A 6,623-nucleotide genomic window follows, 5' to 3' on the forward strand; every position below is an offset into this window, starting at 1 on the left:
AGCAGTATTTGAGTTGATAGTTTCTTGAGTTTTCCACATAGACAATATTATATTAAAATAATAATTTTGATCTGATCTTTCTAATACATGCTCCCCATTTCTTTTTATTACTTTGACTACAATGTTCTTGTGTAATTATCTTAGACTTGATTGTTGTTTTTTTAATGTAACAAGAATTCCTCCAGGTTTTTACCCTTAAGAAGGCTGGTTTTTGTTTTGTTTTGTTTTCGAGATAGTTCTCAAACCTTGGCACTATTGATATTTTGTGTCAGATAATTCCTTATTGTGGGGGCCTGTCCTGTGCATTGTAGGATATTTAGCAGCATTTCTGTACCCACTAGGTGCCAATAGCAACACCCAGCCGACCAGATATGACAATCAAAAATATTTCCTCACATTGTTAGATGTCCCCTGAGGGGCGAAACATCCCTGGTTTAGAACCACTAATTTAATGAATTATCCTTCTTTTCCAATCTTCATTATAGCTTATGGTAGTATGCGATGTTGAATTTTATCAAATGTCTTTTGGCATATGATTAAATATTTTTCTCCAGTGTCCTACTGATATGATGGATTTTTAATGATCTGTTTCTTAATTTTATACCATCCTTGCAATACTGGAATAAGGTCTTATTGATTAAGGCATATAATTCTTTTAATATAAGGCTAGTATTCATTTGGCTAGTATTTTACTTCTGACTCTTACATTATGTTCACATGTGAAGTTAATCTGTAGGTTTTGTTTGGTTGTTATTTTTATTATGTTTTGATATAAAGATTATGCTTGCTTTTATAAGCTGAATTGAGATGTTTTCCATCTATAATTATTAACATGGTCATTTTCTTTTCCTCAAAGATTTTGAATGAACTTTCTACACATCCATTCATTTTTTAACACTTTTTGCACTTTCTTCCTGTGTTAGTCATCTATTCTTTGTTATTGGTTTTCTACTTATTCTACAGTTAAAATTTGTAATTTAAGATTTCCTAGAAAGTCACCATGTCATCAAAAGTTTCCATATTGATGTACACTGCATCTGCTACTCTTTTTTTTAACTTTTGGGAACCCATGGATATTTCTCCTTTTTTGTGTGTTATTCCATGTGTTTTCTAACTCTCTCGTACTTGAAAAAAATTATCAAATGTCCAGTTCTAATTCTTAGATTTGGCAATATACTATCAGTTTTCTGATTCACTAACTCAAATTTCATCTTTATCAACATCTTCCTAGGTTTATCTTGTTGTTGTCTAATTTCCTGTGACTTTAATGCTTAATCCATTTATTTTTATTCAATGTTTAACAATGTTGGTATTTAAGGCTTTGCATTTTCTTTGAGTACAGCTTTAACCACACATCAGAAGTTCTGATATAATGGTGGATGGTTGGGACTTACGCATCCCAGAAAAACATGTTCTGAATCTTAACCCACTCCTGTGGCTGTGAAGCCATTGTAAGTAGGTCCTTTGGGTGAGGCTTCGTCAGCTAAGTTGTGGTCCAACTGAATCAGGATGGATCTTTTTTTTTTAAGATTTATTTTTATTTATTTCTCTCCTCTTCCTCCCCTTCTCCCCTCCCCCACCCCTCATTGTCTGCTCTCTGTGTCCATTCACTGTGTTTTCTTCTGTGTCCGCTTGTATTATCAGGCAACACTGGGAAACTGTGTCTCTTTTTTGTTCCATCATCTTGGGGCGTCAGCTCTCCATGTGTGCAGCACCACTCCTGGGTGGGCTGGGCTTTTTTCACGTGGGGCACATGCATCAGCACCACGCATGGGCCAGCTCACCACATGGGTCAGGAGGCCCTGGGTTTGAACCCTGGACCCTCCATACGGTAGGTGGACACTCTATCAGTTGAACCATGTCTGCTTCCCAGGATGGATCTTAATCCTACTGGAGTCCTTTATAAGCAGAATGGAATTCAGACACACAGAAGGTAAGCCACCAGAAGAAGTTGAAAGTCATCAGAACCCAAGAGAAGAATAGGCCGTCATGTGCATTGCCACATGACAGAAAAGCCAAGGACTAAGGGTCACTGCAGCCATCCCCAGAAGGCCACAGTCTTCTGGGAGAAAGCATCGCCTTGGTAATGCCTTGGTTTGGGACTGCTCCCAGCCTCACAACCATAAGCAAATAAATTCTTGTTTAAGCCAGCCCATTTCATGGTATTTGTTTTAGGAGCCAGGAAACTAAAATATATGGTATTCTCATTGCCATTATCTTCTAAATAATCTCTAAATCTAGTTTTGATTGCCTCTTTAAACTAAGAGAGATTTCAAAGAGGTCTGAGTAACAAAAAAATTACTAATTTTAAAAATTTCATTCCTTTTCCTGTTCCTTTTGTAAGATAAGGGATCTGCCCACTTTTTGATTATTGGAACACATTCCATTTTTATTTATAGCCAATATATACTATTGTTGTAAATATTTCATGGGTTCTTATATAGACTCTCATTTTAGGAATCAACATCCAATATATCCTTTATAGCAATCTTATTATTTGAAATCATCTATATCCTTGATATCTTTGCCAATAGATCTGCCAAATACCAAAAGAGACATGTTAAAGTTTCCCAGAACAACCATGAGTCCCTCCATTTCTTCTCAGACTCCTAACTATTTTGCTTACTTCATTTCACTGCAATGTCATCTTACTAGGGCCCTTGACTAGCTCAGCCTTGCAGACTGTAAGCCCAATGAAGAGAAGAATCCTATCTGCCTTGTTTAACACTGAGTTCCTAACCACTAGCCCAGTATTTATTGAATAAATTTAAGTCTAAATTGGTAAGTAATAACCAGAGCCTCTGTAAAGAATATGCCTTTCATCAATTAAAATAATTCCTCTGTTTTCTAATGCTTTTCACCTGAATTTTACTTTGTCTGATGTCAGTATTGTATCCCTTGATTTCCTTGGTTTGTTTTACCTGATGTTTCTCATATGTTTTACTTCTTTCCCTCTTGGCTTCATTGCATTTCCTTTTTTGCTCTATTCTTGATCTGTGAAATTTATTTTCTTTGTTTTTACCTTTAAGATACAGAGATACAGTTTAGAACTCAAGTAATAAATGGTTTAAAGTGTATCCAAAGTCTTATTTAACCTCATCATTTTTTTAATGATACAAGTCAGGAAGAAATTAAGTCTTTTAGTTCTCTTTTCTAACACAATGTAATTCTTACATTTTTATTCTCCTCCCCCAAGCCTAATCCTCCTGTTTCTTTTCCATCTACTCCTTAGACACTTTTTTTTAGGAGGTAACAGGGATTGAACCTGGGACCTCTGAGCTACATCTGTTCTCCCTTAGACACTTTTAAATAAAGTTGGATTTTATATTTGGGTTATTAATTTTCACATGATATCACTTCTTGTCAAAAGATCATTTTTAACAATTGAATTTAGCTTTTCAAACATCTCAGTGATTTAGACTGGTATTTCCTAGAGCATACATTTTGCGTTGACGTTTGTCCTGACTCTTCCTGTCAAAGGAGCCAGACTTGTGTCCTCCTGCACAGGTCAGTCGTTGGCTATGGGCCACCTGGGGTGCTGAGGAGGACACAGCGCCCCACAACCACCCCAGGCAGTTCTGGCTCTCCTTATGGGCCAGGTGGTTCCAGTGCCCAAGCCCAGCTCCCTGAGAAATTGTCACAGGTGGGAGAGCTAACAGCAAAGCCCCCAGAAGCTGGACTTGGGTACACACGCTGGTGAAAGGATCAGAGAGATCTCAGCAGTGTGCTACCTCAAGGCACCAGTGCAGGTAAAGACAGGAGCAGGGGCCCGGCCAGGTGGAATGAACCAGCTGCACCTGCCGCTGTGACAGCTCACCCTGCGCTCCACCATCGGGGCTTCCCCTCCCAGAGAAAGTGAAGAAGCCACACACTGGGACTTACCTTGATAGCCAGATTTTCGCATCAGTTGCATCTCGGTGGAGGTCTGCATTAATGGGTATTATATCACAGGCAAAAGAGAGGAAACAGGGCTTTTCTAAAATTCAAGAGTGAACAGTGAGCGTGTCAGATGCCGGACAAGCAGACACAGCAACCATGGAGTTGACCACTTTATTAAAATTGTGATTGTTCATATAAAGACTCAACCAGGTCACATATTAATAATTATCACTGACAATCTTTAACATCAGCCGAAGCCCACAAGTGAAGCGGTATTACATCTCTCAGTCTCATTTATCTTTCTGCTTATGGCCCCTTTGTGGTCAGCACGCTGCGAGCTTCACGGACATTTAATTATGAGCGCATCATAAATGTAGCTGACAAGGCAAAGGCTGCCGGGGGTTGCTCCTGGCAAGGGGGTCGCGGTGGAAAGTACTTCGTTGATGCACCCCACCACACAGGGCTAGGTGATGACCTCTTCTCCCCTGGAGAGAGGCAGTGGGCAAGGCCGCGTTTGGTCTTCGGCGCCCTCCTGCTACCGTTCAGGTGCATCCGCTGCATTGTCTAAAATCCAAGGCCAGCCCATGTTCCCCCCTGTCCCACTAGGTGCCGAGCCCTTGGCTCACCTCTGCAGCGTAGAGAGCCTCCCGCGAGCGGGTGCAGATGGAGGGGCCGACCCTCCACCCCTCCCCACAGGCTCCCCACTGCCCCAGCGTCTCCACCCAAACCACTCAGCTCTAACAGGGCCCAGAAGCACCCTACCCGCCACCCGCCCCTCTCCAAGCAATACCTCTCCACTAAATCCAAAAAGAGCAAGTCCAGCCCGGGGACTGGGGGTGGGGGAGGCCCTCCCATCTGTTTCTAATTAGCCACCATTTGGATGCGATAGCAAAGGCGTCCCTGCACTAATAAGGCCGCACGCCTCTCCAGCCGGCCGGCAGGGCAGCGGGACTAACTGTGTCATGTTTCAAAGCAACTGGCCTCGGTGGGGCTGAGGTACGGATTCCTCCACCGCCCCAGCAGGCTCGGCCGGGGAAGACAAAGCGTATAATAAGGGGTGCGCAATGAAGGAGCTCTGAGGAGAAAGCTGAAAAGTAGCTATCATGTTGGCAGATAAATTCTACACACAATTATTCATTCCTAGCCTCTTGACATGTAGATTAATGAGTTTGATAACCCAGGCTTCTAAGAAGTAGATTCCACTCTGTTCGCCCGGCTTTCTCCCCCTCTACCTACAAACAGCACACGGGTCTAGGGAGAAAAGAACAAATCGATACATTTGCAGTAGCCATCGCTGCTTTTTGTGATTGGAGCCTTACGTCAAAAATATGATGTGTTTTCTCCAAACCGCCTCTCCTTCCCAGCCCAGGGGGAAGGCTCCAGTGGCCATGGGGACGCTGAGCCTCGGACAGGGACAGCAGACCTTGGCCTCCATCGGCGACCTGGAATCTTCTATGGTAGACTGGGTATGGGGCAGTTCTAACTCGTGCCCGGAGGGGAAGGGCCGTTTGTTGGCATCACCGTTCAAGCAGGCGGTCCTACTTAGGTGGAATGGAGTCCCTGGTTGACTTCAACACACCCTGGCCAAGGACGAGCCCTGGGGGAGCAAAGACCACGGGCGCGGTGGCAGACGCACCTGCACCAACTCCCAGCATTCCATTTACCACTGGTGGGCAGCACCCACTCCAGGATTTATTCCCTCCAGTTGAAACGTAATGACTCTGAATCCTGTGAAGAGGAACTGGTCCACCGAGTGCATCCACCTTCACAATTTGGTGTTGATGTTACAATTGCATCGCCCCCAAACCAGGAAGGGGTAAAAGTTTAGGGATGTATTTGGATTGTCAAGCCGTGTGTCCCCTTTGGCTTTCTCACTAGCCATTTGGAAAAAGGGTTTTCGAGGTCCCTGCACATTGCATGTCCTCTACAGCACTCTTGGTGCTTGTAGTCTACAAATAATGCCTGCTTTTTGCAACAAACTCAGACAACATGGAAGGAAGTAAAATCATCGGGTCATGCTTCTCCACCCACACGCTATCCCACTCTTCCGTGGGCATCCCTCGGGACCTTTCCCTACGTCTTGGCGTGTATCGAAAGGGAGTCAGTGGGGCTGCGATGCAGGGGGTGGGGGGAACGGAGAGGAAGACCCCTCACCTGCCACCCTGCTAGGAGGCCTTGCAGTCAACTTCCCTGCCATCCAAGCTCTCTGGGAAACAGAGCAGAACCCAAAAACCTGGCCAGAAAGGGGGAGTCCCACCTGGGTGAGCAGATTCAATGTCTGTGAGATCTTTATGATGCTGGGGGTGGAGGGGAGAACGGGGCAGTCATTTGCACAGGTGTCTACAAGGCACTTTTTGTTATCCTACAGGAATAGGAATGAATGGAACAGAAATTCACAAAAGTCCAGTAAGAGCCTTGATTAACAAAACCGAGCCATTTAAGCATTTGTGGAGAGGTGATGGAAATGTCAGCCGAACTTCCATCCTGTTTCTAAAGAAACAGGCTTAAGCTCTGCAAAGAGAGCTAACTCTCTTTCCCTTATTCCAGCAGCCTTAAGAAGCCAGGTCCAAGCTCTCAGTGTCCGCAGGGACCAGGCCACACGCCAAGCATCCAGCCTCACCTGCGCACAGAGCTCACACCACCAGAGAAGAGCTTGGGCTGTTGCTCCTGAGGAGGCAATGAGCCGCCGCCTCTGGATCCTGGGAGGGGCGTGTGTGAAAGCCTAAACTGGGGGGGTTCAGGCT

The sequence above is a fragment of the Dasypus novemcinctus genome, chromosome 18, assembly GCF_030445035.2.
Source record: "Dasypus novemcinctus isolate mDasNov1 chromosome 18, mDasNov1.1.hap2, whole genome shotgun sequence".
Lineage (NCBI taxonomy): Eukaryota > Metazoa > Chordata > Mammalia > Cingulata > Dasypodidae > Dasypus > Dasypus novemcinctus.